Raw genomic sequence first — 20,415 nt, forward strand, 5'->3', positions numbered from 1 at the left:
CATCGGGACCAGACGGTGTCCCGGGCTGCGTCCTACATGAACTCCAAGAAGAGCTAAATCCAAACATAAAACTACTGTTCAATCTCAGCCTTACTACAGGATATGTACCCAAAGAGTGGCGTACAGCAACAGTGGTCCCTCTCCACAAAGGTGGTGCCTCAACAGATCCTGGAAACCATTGCTCCATAAGCCTGATTAGCTTGGTCTGCAAAGCTATGGAAAGGATCATCATGGACCTCATAAATAAAGATATTGGGGACCTACAGACACTGGATCCTACCCAGTTCGGCTTTGTTAAGGGCAGATCCTGTCTCTTAAACCTGGTCAATTTCTTTGAAACAGTCACCAAGGCCATTGACGAGGGGAAGGTGGTCCACACAGCCTACCTGGACCTTGCAAAAGCCTTCGATACAATACCCTACTCGGGCATTATAGATAAGCTCACCAGCTTAAATATAAACCCCTATGTCACTAGATGGGTTGCAAACTGGCTCAAGGACAGAACCCACATGGTTAGAATTGCTGGAGCCATGTCAGACTCCAAACCAGTTACAAGTGGCGTCCCACAAGGCTCAGTCCTGGGACCTCTCTTGTTCGGTATATATTTCTCGGAGGTAGAAGCCAACATGGAAGGACTGTGGCTGACCAAGTTCACAGATGACTGCAAACTGGGCGCCATAATAGACTCTCCAGCCAACACAAGCATCCTCCAAAAGGGTCTCATAGAAACAGACAACTGGTGCCAGAGCCAAGGCCTCAAGCTAAACGCCAAAAAGTGTATAGTCATCCCCTTTGGCAAAAACAAAGTGCCCACAAATTACCACATAGGTGGTAATCCATTAAGTACAGAAGAAGTAATTAGGGACCTGGAAACCCAAGTTGATAGCAATCTCTCATTTGACTACCACGTGGCCAAAGTGGTTAGAAAAACATTTTATATAGCCCACCTAATCATGAAGGGATTCACATCTAGAGGTCATCGTGCCTCTTCACTCATCCCTCATCAGGCCCATAATTGAGTACAATGCCCCTTTTGGGATGTACCTTACCAGACACCTGCAGCAACTGGAAAGACCCCAAAATACCTCACCAAGAGGATCAAAGGGCTCAAACAGATGCCATATGCTGCCCGGTTAAAGAAACTCCAGCTCAGAGGCGATCTGTGCCTGATGTATAAAACCATGTCCAACCCGGAATTAATGGACATGCTGCACTTCAGAAAATCCAAATCCCATCGAGCTACGTGCTCGAGAGACTTGAACCTCAGCACTGAAATAAATAGGACATGCTGGAGGGACAGATTCATAACCCAGAGGCTCCCTTCACTCTGCAATAAAATCCCAGTCCAGGTTAGGCAGAGTCCCTCATTGACTCTCTTCAAGAGGAATCTTGATGAGTGGATGGGAGATCGTAGGTTTACCCCGGCTATCACTTCTGTGTCACTGTTAGACAGAGGCACAGTATACTAACCTCGAAAAAGGCATAGCAAAATTAATTTAAAATGGGTGGCGAAAGCCAAACACACTCTGGCTAGGCCTATAAATGTCCTAGGGCAGATAGCCTAGTATGAACCTATGAACCTAACCATCAACATAATAAGTAGGGTTGCAGCTTTCTAATTAAACAACTTGCCTCTTGGAATTTCCCCTTTAAATAAAAGAAAGTGCTAGCTTGATTTACAAAACCTTTTGAAATGATTCCACTTATTGCAAAAATGACACTGCTGACTAAAAGCTAAGCACTTTTCTCTTTTGCGTTCACGATTACCACAACTATGACAGTTGATATGAAGCTGGGTGGGGGCATATGTTTTGACTTTGCTGACTCACCCTTATGTTTCACTGAGCATGCTATGGAATTTGCTGGAAAGACTTAGGGTTTCCCAGGGACTGTTACACGGCCTGCAGTAGCCTCCATGTGCTTGGGCCTGTTTCTTTTAACCACTTGCTGCATACTATCAACATGAGCTTTGTCACTGTGCCTTCCACATCTATTCTCATTTCTAAGCATACTTGTGTGCTTTTTTGTAAACTCGTATATCTGACAAATCTCTGTGGCATCATTCAACATTAAATCACTGTCTCAAAGCAAAATCTTTGTCACTGTGCCATTATTAATAACACACACAAGCCTGTCTTTTATCAACTTATCTCTCAAATCACCAAATCTGCACATTTTATCCTTGTTTCTCAAGTCAGTTATACGTGCTTCAAAAGTTTCACCAGGCTTTTGAGCCCGCATGTAAAATAAGTGCCTTTTCATTGTAATATTCATTTGGGGATTACACATTTCTCTAAATTTACATTTTAAGCATTCAGGGTCTTTCCTTGTTTCAACCGGTACCACTATTTGGCTGTCTTCCCCTGCAAACACAGCAGGTGCATACACAAATTAATGCTCTCTTTTAATGGCCTCTGAACCAGCTAAATTAAGTAGTGTAAATGCCTTTGTGTGTGTGTCTTTGTCAGAAAAAGCAGCCTGTATGAAAATATCATATTCCTACTCAAACACTCTCCAATTATCTGCAGTATTGTTATCAACCACAAGCGGTGCGGGTCTGCAAAATACTTCTGCCATGCCCACAGATTATAGTAAAACACAATGCAAAATGGCCCTTGTAATTATGTATGAACATTCACACACACCAGGTACTTGTAATAATAGTCAAATGTACAATAAGCTCTTCAAAAATACTGTACTCTGCTAAATGTGCTTCGAAATGAGTGTACTTTGCAAATATTCTTTGAAACAAGTTTACTTTGCAAAATAACTGTACTGTAATACTGCACACACTTGCAAACACTTTGTTCACTTTAAATATTTTAAATAGATTTAGTTAATACAAAACAGTAGTACATAGCGAAAAAATATGGTCGTTTTCCCTTTTTTGTACATTTTATGTGATTTGGATATTGTTTCAAATGTTTTCATAATTATTTTGAATATTTTTATCAATATGTCGCAGGTTTAGACATTTCATTTAATAAGAAATTTGTTTTGAGTGTTCTGAGTGTGTTGTTTTATATTTATAGCAAAATAAATAATTTAAATAAATTTTAGTACCTGGAATTTGTTTCTGACCTGTTTTGCAAGTTGTCTGAGCAGTAGGGATGATCCACTCTTTTATATTCCTCCAGCTTTAACCGGTTGACTCATGTCTGTAATTCTGGATCTCATTCTGACACCATGTCACTCTTCTTATGTGTATTAAGAAGATGTTGAGGCTTGGGTGTTCTTTTAAGTAGTTTATTGTATACCAATACATCCGGATGGATGGCAGAAACATTAAACTTACACCAACTATCTAACTGACTGACAGACTACATACCTGTATGCTCACACTCTGGCTTGTCACTCAAAATGGCACACTTGCTTGCACATGCTCAATACTTATATGCATGTGCTGACTCACTGGAAAGCTTCTTAAAGGTATATCACACACAGTGATCAGCAGATGGAGCAGACAAGCAAACACATATTGCAGACACAGACAAACAGGGCCAATGTTAACATAAAAGGTGGAGACAATAATGGATGGATGATGGGGGTAGGGTTGGACACAAACAAGGTATGGGAAATGGCAGTTTACCCAGTGGGAACACTAAGATGGGAGATAGGGTAGTGTAAATGGTGGGTACCAGGCTGGTCCAGAGGCCAACCCATGGAGAGATTAGTCACATGCATAGGTGATGTCATGTGCAGGCTATGTCTCTATATCTCTGGTGGCCAGATGGTTGGAACGTACCCAGTCACTCAGCTTGACCAAGCATACCAGAAGATGCTCCACAGTTAGGAGGCAACCATTCAGCTGTCAGCACTTTCAGCACACCCCAATGACACCAGCTCCTGCAACTGCTACCAGTAGATGACATGGGACCCCTCAGAGTCACAGTCAGAAGTGGAACCTCCTCAACTTCTTGAGAAGTGGTCACAAAAGCTACTAGTTAGCCCCCCCCGGTCACATTCAAAAGGATGACTTCTATTACCCCTGTGAGAGGCAGACATGGTGATCATTGGTGACTGAGCACTGGCCAGTGTAGGTCAAGATGATTGCTGCCATTCCTCTTCTTGCCACAACTGGACCTGCAAATGAAATAGAACAAAGAGCACTGCATTACTGCACACGTGTTACACATCAACTTGCAGCTGCATAGTGCAATAGTGCATATGGAAAATGCTCCCCTAGTATTGGAATAGGTGTGCTTGCCTCTTGCTGCATTGTTCCAGGTTGGCATACTACTCTTTGGCACTACAAAATAAAGTCAGAAGAATTCAACACACTGGTGAATCTGTTAAAAGACTAGGGAAAATGAGGAATATAGTAAAAGCCTGTCTTTCTATCTCTCCATAACTGCTGCATCTCGCTGTCAAAGCACCTTGTGCCAACTATCCCCATTGTACAATGTCAGTTAGCATATAGCATTAAGGCTACAAGCTTTGAACAAGCTTCTTCCAGTAGTTGAGGGATTGATTCTTTCAGCATTCCTTTGCTGCCTTGTGATTCTGAGCAAGTGATTTAAGCAGGCAGTATTCTGGGGCAACTGGGAAACTGGATTATACTCCCCAGTGGCATTCTTGCCCACATGCCTAGTGACCAAACCTCTCAACCTCTTAGGGCAAGAAATTTGGACAAAGCCATATATAAAAGTGGGACAAAGGCCCAAAAATAGGGACAATTTTTAAACATTGCTCTTACAAACTTAGAAAGTTGACAGAATAAATTGTTTTGCATTAGTAAGAATGTTCTGAAGGGTATGAAGTCTAAAACTCAAATGTCTGTCATTATTTTCTAATTTCAATGTTTAATGATTTGCCAGTAATTTGCCAGAAAACCACAATTTTATGAAAAACAGACGAAAGATACGAGGCAAAAATCTGGGCATTCTGTGAAAATCTGTACAGTTGAGAGCTATGCTAGTGACTACCAATGAACCAACAAACCTATTCCTGAAATTTCCTTTGGAAGCCTAAGAAGAAAATGCTACACTCTCTCACTCTCTCAGATGCCAAGCTTGAGCCCTGTAGCTTCCAGCGCCTGAAGAAACCTTTTCCATTCTCACATCAGGAGTGAAATATTAGCTCCGTGTGCAAAGAAACACATCCATATGTCAGGTGATATGTAATCTATTACTACAATGAGGTAATATTGAATGTGTGCCTTGCAGAGCTATATTACAAAGTGATGAAGTTTAGTGCCTAAAGTTGTGCACTCGTATCCTTCACCCCAGGGTGAGAATGGCAGTGCCAGTCAGTGTGGATAGTGCATTGCGTTATGGAAGTGATAAAGAGGCAGACACACTAAATGCCCTCAAAACATCAACACTATCTTGCATGAGAACTTTAAGATGACCAGCTGTGGAATAAGAACTTTACAGAATATGACTTGGGACATTAAGATAGGTATACTGAATGAAGACAAGACACCTGGTAATGCAATCCTGCACTGTTCTCAATACCTATGTTGGATGGCAGCAACAGGGGCATAGCAGTTGTGTGAATAGTAGTGTGAGATGATAGCACAGTGGCATGATATTGTTCATGCCAGCTGTGGGGGATGGGCACCCTGCTGACTACAAGCACATAGGGAAGAGCATACCACATAGGGCACAGTGGTTCCTGTACATAGTGTGAGGCATAATAATATATTCTAAGGAGGGGAACTGACTAACATGTACAACTTACAGGTGTATAGGTTTTGCCATGGGCCCATGAGAGAAGTAACAGCTGGAAAAGTTCACAACCTCAAGGCACTCTACACACATGGTTTGCGTATCCTGGACAAAGGCAATACAGACAAGGTTTATTGGTAGCTGGCGACTGGAAGTGGTGCAGGACATAAGTGCTGTTGGCAGTCATAATATGTCTTGGCACCAGATGCTAATGTAATTAAATCAAAAAGTGCTTCAACAAAGTATTAGTTTAAGGGTATGCACACTTATGCAACCAGCTTATTGTACGTTTTTTATTTTTTTATATTTTTTCCCCTAACAGATTTGTTTGTTTTTCAATTTTAATTATACAGATTATAGGTCACATTAAAGGTGGGAAAAGTTTTGAAATGATTTATATTTATTGTGGTCTCATTTCTTATATCACAAAAACCTGGCATTTTACAGGGGTGTGTACACTTTTTATATCCATTGTATTAATCTATACTCTCTGATGAGGTATGTTAGAAGTGCACTGGTTGCACTAGAGTGCAGTGCCTTTACTATGGGGTGCATCAACATTAAAAGTATCATACAACTTTACTGCTGTGTACCTTACACATAAGTGGTGCTTACAGTTTATGAAATATCTATCAAGGTTGCGACACATGATCTTTTGTGCTTGTTAATTTTTGTGCTTGTTAACTTGTAGTCGTGTGGCAGTACTTTTGTGTTGGAAGTGGAGGATTTTGCTTATGATGCAACTGATGGCTGATATTCAGATACAAGATTCTTTTGTACACACATGTATTGTAGTGTCAGGCCCAATTAATTTGTAGAAGCTGGACTATTATAACATTTCTGTTGAGAGTTGTAACACATGTGAGGTCAGCTGTCAATTCCGTTGTGGCTTCTGTTCTAACAAATATATGCAGAAGAAACTGGCACAGAAATCCATTTCCACTCACAAGCCCAGGTATAATGAGGTGGAAAATGAAGTGGTGCTAGAGGTTCTCTGTTACCATGGTATATGGATCTTTGTTTCCACCTCTGTCATCTGCCCCTTCCATGACCATGCCTGGACTGGGGTTGTCACCAGTATAAATGCCATGAGTGGTCAGGATCCAAATTATTACATAATCTGCCACTGAACAACTGATATGATCCATGTTGCCACTGACAGAGTGCAAGCCATGGCATGGGAGCATATGGTGACAGGCAGTGGGCCACCTGCTTTTTGACCTTACATGGCAGCAGTACCACCTCCACAGTGTTTCACAGTGTGTGGCTGGATGTCATGGTGGAGATGGATAGGACTCAAAGAATTTTCACCGATGATGTTCCAGGCATGCAGTCCTAATGTCATTACTAGCCACTATTTTTAGCTGTTAGTCACATTACAGTATATAAAACATCTGTCTTACTTGTATCATGTGGGCACATCTGACTTCCAGGTGCAACATCTATCTGCACAAGGTACGGACATTGTTTTACTCTAACATTTTATATATCTTTATATCTGCACTGATATTAGTTGCATGCTTCCTGTTGGTGCTGGTTCATACTTACACTGGATATGGTTTCCATTGGTGTATTCTCATTTGAATCCTTGACTGGTACCAGCACTGTGGAACTACCCACATCTGATGGTGGAGGATTATTAGCCTCTGATGATGATGGTGAGGATAATCTGGCACAGTCAGGGGATGCAGAGAATATGTTGGACATAGATAATGTGATCCCCACATCCCCTTTTCAGACTCTGGACACAGTATCTTCACTTGGGCATAACCAAGACATGCTACCATCTGAAAGTGGACAGATTGATGGTGACGCAGTGGATCAGGAAAATGTGCTGGGTCCTAATAAAGATATACCTGAATCTACCCCCTAGCAGTCATGGGTGTGAGGGTCTGCACAGGAAGAGTTGGTACCAGTGCTCACCAATTATATAGTTGTCGGCCTTCCTTGAGGTTGGTGTGATGGTGATGGTAACAGCCACTCAACATATGTGTGTGGCCATTGTGGAGGCACAAGTCAGCTCCACCAGAGCCTCAGCAGAAGTTGTGAGGGTGATTCAGGCTTTGCACACTGACATATGGATTATAAACATGTGCCTGTGCACATATTTCATGTATATATATGATGCATATTGTGAGTTGGCCATTAATAGCTTGTAGTGATCTGAACTTTTTCTTGCCAAATGTAATTGTCAATATTTCTTTATCTGAGACCCTTAACTGCACAGGGATGATACAAGGCACACCTAGCAGGAAAAGAAAAGCACAATTTCCAGTGCTAGCCTGATGCTATGGATTACATTTTTCAAGTAAGTTAGGTTAAGTGTACAGCTACCATAGAGCATTGAGTACATGATATACAGAAATTAGAAAAACAAGTTATGATTGTTACAATAAAATAATTATAAACAAACATGATCCATAACTAATACTGGACATGTAATCCATAAATTGATTTTTAATATACTTGTGTAACAATTACGAAACTCAGATCATGTTGCTGTCTGAAGTAAGGGGTGAGTGCAAACAGTGTGTAAGTAGGATTAAGGTACTGAAATTGGCTGAGGTAGGAAGCAAGGGGACATGGATGTGGAACATAAGTATAAAGTAAGAATGTCCCATGTTAATAATGAAATCCTGCACACCAGATCATGAGACAGGTGCACTGCTGCTCCAGTGAAGCCATGGTTGTGATTCATAGGTTCATAGGTTCATAGGTTCATGCTAGGCTATCTGCCCTGGGGCAATTATAAGCCTAGCCCGATTCTGTATGGCTTACGCCACCCCTTGATTTGAGTATACTGTGCCCTTTTTGAGGTTTAGTTTACTGTGCCTCAGTCTAATAGTGACACGTGAGTAATCCCTGGGACAAACCTACGATCCCCCATCCACTTATCGAGATTCTTCTTAAAGAGATTCAGTGAGGTGCTCTGCCTCACATGAACTGGAATTCTATTCCAGAGCGAAGGGAGCCTCTGGGTTATGAACCTGTCCCTCCAGCAAGTTCTATTTATTTCTGTGCTGAGGTTTAAGTCCCTCGAGCGTGTGGCTCTAAGGGATTTAGATTTACTGAGGTGGAGCATGTCCATTACTTCTGGATTTGACATAGCTTTGTATGTCAGGCATAGATCGCCTCGAAGTAGGCGGTATGCAACTGAGTAGAGCTGGAGTTTTTTTAACCGAGCAGCATATGGCATCTGTTTGAGACCCTTGATCCTCTTGGTGAGATACTTTTGGGGTCTTTCTAATTGCTGCAGGTATCAGGTAAGGTACATCCCAAAAGGGGCATTGTATTCTATGATGGGCCTGATGAGGGATGAATAAAGGGGCACGATTACCTCTCTTGATCTAGATGTGAAACCCTTCGTGATGAGGTGGGCTATGTAGAAGGTCTTTCTAACCACTTTGGCAATGTGGTTTTCAAAGGAGAGATTGCTATCAACTTGGGTCTCCAGGTCCCTAATAACTTTCTCTGTACTTAATGGGTTTCCGCCTATGTGGTAATTTGTGGGCACATTGTTTTGCCAAAGGGTATGACTATACATTTTTGGCATTTAGCTTTAAACCATGGCGCTGGCACCAGTTATCTGTCTCTGTGAGACCTTTTGAAGGATGTTTGTGTCAGCTGGAGAGTTGATTATGGCCCAGTTTGCAGTCATCTGCGAACTTGGTGAGCCATAGTCCTCACGTTGCCTGTACCTTGGAAAAGTATATACCGAACAAGAGTGGTCCCAGGACAGAACCCTGTGGGATGGCACTTGTGACCGGTTTCGAGTCTGACATGGCTCCAGCAACTCTCACTCTGTGGGTTCTGTCTTTGAGCCAGTTTACGACCCATCTTGTGACATAGGGGTTTATATTTAAGCTGGATAGCTTATCTATGATGCCCGAGTGGGGTATTGTGTCAAATGCCTTTGCAAGGTCCAGATAGGCTGTGTAGACTACCTTCCCTTCATCTATGGCTTTGGTGACTGTTTCAAAGAAGTCAACCAGATTCAAAAGGCAGGATCTGCCCTTGACAAAGCCGAACTGTGTAGGATCTAGTGTCTGTAGGTCTCCAATGTCTTTGTTTATGAGCTCCATGATGATCCTCTCCATAGCCTTGCAGACTAAGCTAGTCAGGCTTATGGGGCGATAGTTTCCAGGGTCCGTAGAGGCTCCACCTTTGTGGAGTGGGACCACTGTTGCTGTACGCCATTCTGTGGGCACATATCCTGTAGTGAGGCTGAGATTGTATAGCTGTTTTATTTGAGGGATTAGTTCCTCTTGTAGTTCATGTAGGACGCAACCTGGGATGCCATCTGGTCCCATGGAAGCAGTGTTTTTTGCTTTGGAGAGGGCAGCCTTCACCTGAGCATCTGAGATGTTTGGGAGGCAGCCCTCTGCCAGGATAGATACTTGCTCTTTTTGGGGGGAGGGGGTGGAGAAGTTTCAACTGAACCTGTCTGCCAGGATATTGGCGATGTCTGTGGGTTCAGTGTATTTTTTGTCATTTAGAATCAACTCAGAGCAAGTCTGGGAGTTGCATCCCAGGTTTCTAACATAACTGAAAAAGCCTTATGATTGTCTTTGGTGTCCTGTGCAATTTTTCTCTCGAAGCTGGCCTTGGAGGATTTTATGAGGGATCGTAATTTTTTGCTAGTACTGATCAGAGATGCCTTCCCTATTAGGGATTTTGCTCTATCATGTAGTAGCTTCCTCCTTCTGTTGTACAGTTTATTTATGGCAGGGGTCCACCAGACTGGACGCCTGCCTTTGGATGATTGGGTCTTGGTTTTGTTTGGGATAGCATGATCCATGCATTCCTGGAGATGTCCGTAGAATGCATTTATATAGGATTCTGCAGTTTGGGCAGTAGTTTCCACTGGCCCTTGGGCCTTGAAGGATTCCACTTCGGTTTTGAGAAGTGAGAAGTTCGCTTTTGAGAAGTTTTTCACTGTGGTTTTCTGGGCTGGGGTGGGGTCGGGATGTGGACATCCAGTGAAATTAATTTATGGTCTGATCTTACCAATGAGGGATATACTTCTGGTGTGGAGCATAGAGTCCCCATGTTGGTAATCATCAGGTCTAGTATGTTGTCCCCTCTTGTGGGAGTGGTGACTAGTTATTCCATAGCATTTGAGTTTATAATTTCCAGGAACCTTTGGGCTAAGGTGCTGGGGCTTGAGTAGTGCTCCCAGTCAATGTTTGGGTAGTTGAAGTCGCCCAATATAATAGTGTTCGGAGAGATCTTCATGCTCTCCAATGTTTTCAGGAAAGCCGAATGGGATTCCTGACTTTGAGAGGGTGGTCTGTAGGATGCTATAAACTGAAAAGCAGTCTTGCCCACTGTTAGTTGCACATGGATGGTCTCTGATACTTCTTGCAATGCCACTAACCTGGAGGTGTGGATATCCTTGATAAATATGGAAACTCCCCCTCCTTTTGTGGTTCGGTCCAGGTTTTGGGGCCGAAAAGCATGATACAAGGTATAGCCTGGTAGTGCTGGGGTGCACTCTGGAGCCTTGAACCAGGTTTCTGTCACTGCACAGATATCGATGTTCTCCATACTGAGGAGAGCTTCGAGTGCATGCATCTTGAGGTTAAGACTTCTGGCGTTTAGCAGCATTACCCTTAGTTTCTTGTTCCTTGTGCTGTCTATGGGGGTGGGTTTGACTTTTGAGCCTTGCCTAAAAAAGGCACTATGGGGGTGGCAAGAGCCTTTGCCAATATCCGAAAGCCCAGTGGTGACAGGTGCAAGCCGTCCCTAGCGAAGCAACGTGGCTTGTCGAGCATGTCATCCCAGGCTTACAGACACTGGATCCCCTTTGAATGACACCAAAATTTTAGCCAATTGTTAAAATTGATCATTTTGTCTTTGTACTGTGGCATCATTCTAGGTGAGGGTAAGATGCTGCTCAAGGTCAGGGTCATACCAGCCTGGGCTTTGGCAAACAGATGCAGTCAGAGAACAAAAGTTGTCCCTTTTGACAGACTAAGGAGAACAAGACTCCCATGTAACCATGTGGCTTTTTTTTTGCACACTTTGCCCCCACTGTTTGTCGATCACCATACACCTTCCAGCCAATTTGGCTATTTGTTCACCATCACTGGGACAAGGGTCATCTGAGAGGGACCATCATTCAGACAGCCATCAGGGGTGGTTTATGTAACTTCTTTGTCATAGCCATAACTTCCCACGGACATTGGGCTGATTGCACTGCTCATCCTGCAGTTCCACAAGGAACATTGTCAAAAAGCAGCCCAACCCTAGCCTCGTGCTCAGGAAGTTGTTTCCCCAGTCTCAACTCACTTGCCTTTGTGCTTCTCAATTACTCTTAATCACCAAGAAAGTAGAAGGTGCGCAGGCCATGGCTCTTCACTCCCACCAGCCTCCATGACGCCTCCATTTCTCATCTGCTAATCAAGCCCTGATTACCTGGATCACACTTAGAGCTTCATGCATCTGTAACATGGATGCAGGTGAATGTGAAATGCCTTGTATAATATCAGACAGAATGCATGTTGGAGCTTATAAAGTATCCTTTATATGTTACTAAAATGTGGGTATTTGGGCATAACATTCAGTGTATATACACAATGTATATTACTCTACACTGTCACCCATGTGCATTGTACAATTCTTGTAAATATTGTGAATATGTACTTATTCCCGAATACCTTATGTACACCTACTGTACTAGTACTGGAAGGTATGTGATCTCCTGACTGTACTATCTGATTGTTATGCATTTAACTGTTTTCTGCCTTATATGTTAGCTTTCTATCACGTTAGCCAACTCCTTATTTACAATCAACTGTCACTCTGTAAAAACCTATGTATTCACACAGAAACTTCTTGAAGCTTTATTCCCCAGGGCTCCGCTGTCCAGTCAGATTTATCCTGGTAAAATAAATGTTAAATAAATTAAATAAATAAATAAATATACAGTATATCTAATACTGCTGCAAGTATGCTTACAATGCTATTTCTTGTTAATTTCATGTTCATGTGTTTGTATGGTTTATTTCTAAGAGGAGGCCCAGTAGATGTAAATGTTTAAACAGTGTTGCTTGGCCTGAAATATTCATATTGATATTAATCCAGAAGATTAATACGAACTGGGTTCCAGTCTTGAACCAGGCAATTAGAATTGTACTGCAATTATGAAGAAGGTGTGGACTATGGTTTATATCTTGCAAAATAGCTAGCTTAATTAACATGAACCCCTTTTTGCATGCATTTTTATCATTTTAGTATATCCATGGTGAAAGATCAATACAAAGTTTAAAGTCATTAATTAGACAATTAAAACACTTTCAACTTTGTGCAATAGAATCCATAATCAATACACAGGTGATGGTTTGGTTTTGTAAATATGTTTTAGATTTGTTTAAAATGCAATAAAAAGTTAAAAAGTTAAAAAAAAAAGTAAAAGGCTCCTCACTGTTAAATACTGTTTAAATTTTCCATAGCCAGTAACCAGTTAAAATGTCCCATTATTTCTCCCTGTTATATAAGCCATTTAACTGCATTCAGATAAATATACAGCTAGGTTTTTATACAGTTCAAGTAATAAATAAAAAGCACTGTTATTGCCTTAAAAAAGACTTTATATGAGATACATTATTCCTTTTAACTTAGGGTAAAATGAAATCTTCAGTCAGATGCCATATAGCCAAACTTTAATGACTGCATGACATTTACTATGGCTCCCTGCTGCTTCTTCTGCGAGCCAACAATATGTCAAGAATCAATACTGTATAAAACTTATTTTTAATAAAGACATTTTCAGACAGTTTCTCTTATGTTACAGAAAAGAATTATTAGCCGAACATTGGACAACTATTTCATTTGTCACTGCTGGGTCTGGGCAGTATAACATAATCAATATCTTTCATTGACAGTCTTAAGTGAAAACTAAATTTTACGGTTGTAGAACATTGTAGTGTCATATACTTTCCAGACAGCTTAACTACAGCTATTCATATTATTTGTTTGTGCATCTAAGTGTGAGTGTTGGTCTATGTGTGTGTGTGTGTGTGTGTGTGTGTGTGTGTGTGTGTGTGTGTGTGTGTGTGTGTGTGTGTGTGTGTGTGTGTGTGTGTCTTTGTGCTTGTCTATGTATATATGCAGGGCTACCTCTATGACTTGATGGCTTGTTTGAGTTATAACTCGTTCAGGAACCAACTTGATTTTGAAAGGGAGCTATTTCCCCTGCACCTCCCCCATGTGGAGGTCAATCTCCACATTCCTCAGACATACACATACCTAGTCTATGGTTGTACCTACAGGATGAAATGGGAAATCTACGAAGAGAAATGCATAACTCATGGTGCTTACTTAGTAAAAGCATCGGCAGTTATTTTTTTATGAAAATAGTGATCTAGGAATTCAGTATCAGTGAGATTACTATATAAAACTACTATCGTTATTATTATATTACTATATCAAACTTTATCTGTTTTGCATCTGACAAGATACAGAATAGCTGCTGTTAACATATGGTGCTCATATGCAAGACAATGTACTGTTATATATAGATTTTTTTAAAATAGCTTTAAAACAGCTATTTGTGGTCTGTGTGTTTAAGTGTGGATTTGAGGGCATAGCGGTGGATGTGTATATGCATTTCTGTACGTGTGTGTGTGTGTGTGTGTGTGTGTGTGTGTGTGTGTGTATTTGTTTCCAAGCGTGTGTGTGTGCTTTGATAGATAAACAGTCCCTATCAAAGGTCAAAAGAAAGTTCTTAATAAAACGTTACTAATAATATATAAGGCAAACGACCCAATTGTACAAGGCACCTTTGCAGAAATATATGCAAAAATATCCACAGGTAACAACAAAGTCTAAAAACTGCAAAGGTGAGGCTCCAACACAATGACTTCAAAGTGATGAAATGTATACCCAAAATTTCAAAATTTCTCCAAGAACAAATCAAGGATCTGGATTCCACTCGGCTGCAACACAGTTTTATTGGTACACAAGCGCTTTCACAAACAGCTTCTTCCGGTGTCTGGATTCCACTCGGCTGCAGCACAGTTTTATTGGTACACAAGTGCTTTCACAAACAGCTTCTTCCGGTGTCTGGATTCCACTCGGCTGCAACACAGTTTTATTGGTACACAAGCACTTTCACAAATAGCTTCTTCCGGTAGAAGAACACCGTACACCGGAAGAAGCTGTTTGTGAAAGTGCTTGTGTACCAATAAAACTGTGTTGCAGCCGAGTGGAATCCAGATCCTTGATATGTTCTTGGAGAAATTTTGGGTATACATTTCATCACTTTGAAGTCGTTGTGTTGGAGCCTCACCTTTGCAGTTTTTAGACTTTGTTGTTACCTGTTACTAATAACATGGTAAGTTTTATAGTTTCTCTAAGATTTCTTACTAATTATTAGATTTCATTTATTGTGAAACTTCAGTTATAAATTAACATGATTTTGCCCTGCAACTTAAATAACACAAAATATTTTCAATTAGCCTTTCTTAAAATGAGACCAGCACATTATTTTTGCAATTCTAATAAGCTCTGTAGCTTTCTTAACTGCTGCTAGGAAACTTGAATAATCAAAAGGAGTTTCTTGGGTAGCCATATGAGCACACTAACATTAGTCAAATCAAACATGTTGGTGGTCTTGTTTTAGATCATACAGCACTTGAATATATTTGATTTGATTTAGATCATTCAGAGATAGAATATATTTGTTACACAGTTGAATCTTCTTGGCGATCGTTCCATTTTTTCTCAAAGGTTTAGGAAATATTTATTGTCTTAGCATAAATATTTGCATATTCTTTAGACTCAGATATGTTTGAGTGATCTTTTAGCCAGATTGTGCCATCTGTATTTCACGTACATCCTTGATATCTACGATTAGTTTTAATTTGTAAATAAATAAACAAGTTAATGTGCTGTCTTACATGCCCTGGCTTAATTGTGAAAATTGTCTTTGAGACATACCTGTGCAATGAATATCTGTTGGCTGGATACTTATAACATCTATGAGTAGTTAATGCATGACATTTAAAATGTGTTAAGCATACATTTGCAAGTACATAAAATTCCAAATGTGCAAGTTAACTTTACAAATTAAAATCTTTCTTAATAATCATACATATGCATATGCACATGCACTTGTTTGTGTGTGTGTGTGTGTGTGTGTGTGTGTGTGTGTGCTTGTGTTTTTGTGTAAAATTGAAAAGGTGTCACTGTGTATTGTGTAGGGAACCTTACTATAAACATAATTTAATTGAAAAATAATTTTTTTCTAAATTTCTCAGTATTGATTTGCATAGTAGTTAATGCACTGGATTAAGGCTATGAACTGTTAGTGAGATCTTTCCCGTAGTCCTGGGTTTGATTCCCCTGTCCTTTCATTTGTTTACTGTGTAACTGAGCAAGTCGTCTATGCAGTCAGTGCTCTGGGGTAATTGGGAGATTGGACTAGGCTCCTCAATGGTCTTCTGAACTGCATGCTTACTAACGATGTATGAATCTATCATTGGCAAAACCTGCTACGCTGAACGATCAGCATTCAAATAGAACTGGCACATAAAGGAGAGAAAAAAACACAGCCTTAGAATTTATAAAATTAATCAGAACTGAAAATAGAATTAAACTTTAAATGGCTACTTTCTCAACCATGAGACTTATACATGATGTACTGCCATATTAAATATTTTTACAGTATTGACAAGAGTACATACTTACAGTAATACTAAGAAATAAGTCTGAAAATGAAATATTGAGCTACGTTCATGTTTTAGTGTGGGGATGCCATTTTCTCTGCACCTGTAAGGATAAGAGTCACCCAGTTCCAATAACTACATTGAGTAACTCCAATATAACACTTCCTCTGACTGAACGATATAGAGTCTGCTGGAAATGAAGGATTCTCTTTATACCAAGATAGTGCAGCTTTATAGAATATTTAATTTATGTGGGTGGGGAGTTGGGGTACAACTTCCACCCTAGGTTATATGTTCATTCTGTCACTAAATGTGTTACACAATGGAGTTATTTGTGGTGGAAGTCAAGCCTGTGCTCTGAGTTTAATATACACCTAATAATTTTGCGTCACTTAATTCCTTAAGGAGACTGTCATTTTTCAGATAGTTCAGTGATATGCTCTTATATGGAACAAAGAGAATAGCTTTTGTCAGTGTTAAAGTTAAGGTGGATCATCTTACATTTCTTCATAAATAATTCTGACATTGGGATTTGCTAATCCAAAGACCAGTGGCATTATATAACATTGTGATGTCACCTTCATACTCGGCTAGGTTTGATAGACTACAGTGAGACCTCCTGCCATTAACAAAAATGGGCTGATAGAGGAGAGCACTGGATTGTGCCAGGGTTTTCGCATCACTCTCAGAATACTACAGGATTGTGCCAGGGGATCGCATCACTCTCAGAATACTACAGGATTGTGCCAGGGGATCACATCACTCTCAGAATACTACAGGATTGTGCCAGGGGATCGCATCACTCTCAGAATACTACAGGATTGTGCCAGGGGATCGCATCACTCTCAGAATACTACAGGATTGTGCCAGGGGATCGCATCACTCTCAGAATACTACAGGATTGTGCCAGGGGATCGCATCACTCTCAGAATACTACAGGATTGTGCCAGGGGATCGCATCACTCTCAGAATACTACAGGATTGTGCCAGGGGATCGCATCACTCTCAGAATACTACAGGATTGTGCCAAGGTTTTCGCATTGCTCTCAGAATGCTATATAAGATTGTGCCAGGGTTTTGCATTGCTCTCAGAATACTACAGGATTGTGCCAGGGGATCGCATCACTCTCAGAATACTAGAGGATTGTGCCAAGGTTTTCGCATTGCTCTCAGAATGCTATATAGGATTGTGCCAGGGTTTTGCATCGCTCACAGAATACTACAGGATTGTGCCAGGGGATCGCATCACTCTCAGAATACTACAGGATTGTGCCAAGGTTTTCGCATCACTCTCAGAATGCTACAGCAGCTGAGTAACATTTTGGCTGTTCCTGAAGAAAGACACTGCTGCTTTCATGTTCTCACTCATATTCATAAGAACTCATCTAAATACCAACACAAAAAGTTACATAAGTTAAAATCTAAAACTCTGTAAGTACAAATCTCTAAAAGTTTAACTGTAACTCTTAATACAGGTTAAAAATTAACACAACACAGTTTTCATCAGCACACATTTTTCATAACAATACAAAAAGTTGCACTTCAGAAAAGTACAAAACTCTTAATACCTGATATTATTGGCTGTCTGCAATCCCCAGTGATTTTTTTCAGGAAAAAAATTCATTATTTTCCGAGAGACAGAGGAAAACATACTGAGGCAAAATCAGGGACATTTGAGATGTACATACTCAAATGACAGCCAAATCGCTTGGTGATACACCTGTCAATCTCTTACTGCCTTCATCATCAGGAACACATGCAGAAATAATGAGGGGACTTTTAAAATATTAGTACAATTAGCTTGAGAAATTAACTGAATAAAAAAAGGGAATTAATGTACATTTTTGAAGTAAAAAAAGTGTACAACTCTAACTATTGTTATTATTTGTTAAGTGGATACCACCTTTTTTCTTCCTAAATTACCTGTTTTACTATTAATTATGAGGGACATAGCAAAATTTTGTGTCAAGAAGAATGATTGGAAATAATGAAAATTTCTTGAAATTGCTTGTATTGTATTATATTTAGCAGCAATATATGTTTGAGGTGATATGGGAGAACCTTGCATAACCGCGTCACTCACGGTTCTGGATATGCAGTTGGACATGGCCCAGTGTTCTTGATTATTCCAAAAATAGAAAAGAAATGAGGCCTAAAGACCGACCTTTGTGATAAACTCAGAAGAACTCTAGTAGCAATGAAAGGATATATCTCAACTCCACTGACTATATTCTGCCAGTTAGATAATCAGAGAAAATATTTACAACTTAAAAGGAGTGATAATTGCCACGGAGACAAGGCAAGAGGAAATTGTGATTAACTGTTTCAAATGCAACAGAAAAATCATGAAAGCTGACAAACCCAGAGCAGCGAGGGTTGAACTTAGCTTAGCTTATCACTGAAATCTAAAATGTCATTTTTTGTGTCATGACTGGGTATAAAGACATGGTAATTGGACTAAGGATGCATTGCTCTTAAATTCTTTACTCAAGAATTATGGACGAAGCCATAAACATGAGGGACAAAGGCAAAAAAATCAAAAACAAATTTCTAAGTATTACTCTAATTCCCCTAAAAGAGTTAATAGAACAACAGATTTCCATCAACATGCATTTTATAAGAAATAGGAAGTATAAAATTCTGATATCAGTAATTATTAATATGCATTTTTGAAGTAAAAAAGTTTATAACTCTTATTATTATTTATTAAGTGGATTCCACCTCTTTTTCTGCCTAAATCATCAATTTTATGATTGATTGAGGGACAGAGCAACATTTTGCTGCTGGGGTTGACATAGACTTAATGGTTAAGGTGTTTACCTCATAGACACAAGATGTAGGGTTTGATTCTTACCTTTGGGTTGGAAAATTTGCCTAAGATTAAAATGGCACACAAGGGCAGAGTCTAGTACTAACACATTAACTTAATGAAATCTTCAGTGATTACCAGAAAATCATAACTTTAGGGTGAGATAGGACAAAATAATGAGGGGAAAATCAGAGATGATCTGCAAAACCATGGACAACTGAGAGATACTAAACAACATTATGCACAGCTAGATAACTCATGAACTAGTTGTGAATACATCTTCCGGTTTTTTTTAAAGCAATCGTTGTGGTGCAGCAGTAGCGTTGTTGCCTCACGGCAAGAGGTTCTCCCGTTCAATTCTCGGCTGGAGTGCGGGGAGTGCCTTCTGTGTGGAGTCTGCATGTCTTCCCCGCAGTTGGGTGGGGCATTCGAAAGACATATGTAAATGGGCGTGCCTTAGTTGAAGGTTAAACATCGAGCTGGCACCTCGGCGTTCGTGAAAATCTACTGCCAATCATTAGCAGACCGGAGTTCTGCTGTGGCGACCCCTAACCGGGAAAAGCTGAAAGACAACAGCAATGTCAGAAGAGCTATTAGTCAGGAGTTGCCAAAGAAGATGAATCTCCTTTATGGAATATAATTATAATGGCCTTTTTTTTTCAAAGGAGTGGAACAAATGAAATAGTAATGAAGTGGTTGGTGAGACTAGACACATGGTAGACAATGACTGCTGAAGTCTTGAGATACTTATCACTTCCTTGGATACCTGATTATGCCTGTACACAAATATCTTTACCTCTTTTCTTATGACTAGCTTCATAGGCATATCTCATTTGCATACTCCTGCAGTATGCAGCCAGAAGCATTGCTAAAATTCCACAAGCTGAGTAAATGCATTACTGAATGCATTCAAAAGTGCTTCCAAATGTTAATTACACTGAAAGCAAATACTAACAGGAAAACAATATCCCTCATGTTTTATATGGGGTAAGAGTTCATTTAATTACCATAAAGACTGTCTCTGTACAGACTTTGCTGATGTTTTTATATTACTTTTATTTTTCCATAAATATCAGAGTCAGCAAAATTTGACTCAAAATATCCCATTTTAACTACCACCAGCATGGCATAAAGGGATAAAGGCTAACTTTCACACAGGCAAATCAGGTTCAATTAGTGGCTTGGGCCTCTGAGGTACTAGCAGGGAGGGATGAGTGTGCCTGTACCAGGGCTTAGAGGGATGGCCATCTCAGAGCTCCCAGAATGG

This window comes from Protopterus annectens, chromosome 3.part1, assembly GCF_019279795.1.
Source record: "Protopterus annectens isolate FY-2018-M chromosome 3.part1, PAN1.0, whole genome shotgun sequence".
Classification (NCBI taxonomy): domain Eukaryota; kingdom Metazoa; phylum Chordata; order Ceratodontiformes; family Protopteridae; genus Protopterus; species Protopterus annectens.